This window comes from Condylura cristata, unplaced genomic scaffold, assembly GCF_000260355.1.
Source record: "Condylura cristata isolate star-nosed mole 26May11 unplaced genomic scaffold, ConCri1.0 scaffold00028, whole genome shotgun sequence".
Classification (NCBI taxonomy): Eukaryota; Metazoa; Chordata; class Mammalia; order Eulipotyphla; family Talpidae; genus Condylura; species Condylura cristata.
The window spans coordinates 24,207,663-24,208,220 of record NW_004567129.1 but is presented as its reverse complement, the minus strand read 5'-3'; the positions used below and the strand labels follow the sequence as shown (position 1 = coordinate 24,208,220).

Below are 558 nucleotides of genomic sequence, written 5' to 3'. Positions count from 1 at the left end.
CCCTGCACCTCTGGCCTGTACCCCATTTCTGTATGCATAAATAAATAAACCTAAAAAAAAAAAAACCAAAGAAAAAAAAAAAAAAAAAAAACAACGCAAAAGCAGAGAGACTTACAGCAGAGCGGGTGGGGAGTGCTCGTTCTGGTCATCCTCTGCACATCACTTTCACATACACAGACACACACACATCCCTCCGCCAATAATTGAGCCAATAATACGTGGCTGTGACTAAGGAGGGTTAAGATAAGCCAGGCAGGTGGGTCGCCCACAGGGGCTTGGTCCTTTCCAGGGCTCTGAGGGTTTTGTACCCTGAAAACGAAATGGTGACCTTCCTCTGGATTCCAATCCCCAAAGCGGCGGAAGCCCAAGGGGCGGGTTGTGCCTGGCCTAGAACCAGGCCAGAGGCGGCACGGGGACCAGTCTCCAGGCACCTCTCGTTTTCTAAGCAATCGGGGACACCTGGACTCCGGAGGCCTGCAAAGGTGCCCGCGCGCATGTCCTCACCGCTTAGCGGCGGCGCGCGAGCGCGGACCTGAGCCCCGGCGGCCCCGCCCCAGA

The 558-nt window shown here is 55.2% G+C and overlaps 1 protein-coding gene across 1 annotated transcript in view; it reads left to right on the top strand.

The window, feature by feature from the left end:
- SETD6 (SET domain containing 6) overlaps positions 1-558 on the top strand; it is a 4,186-nt gene that overhangs the window by 600 nt on the left and 3,028 nt on the right. The gene's annotated exons all lie outside the window — the stretch shown is intronic.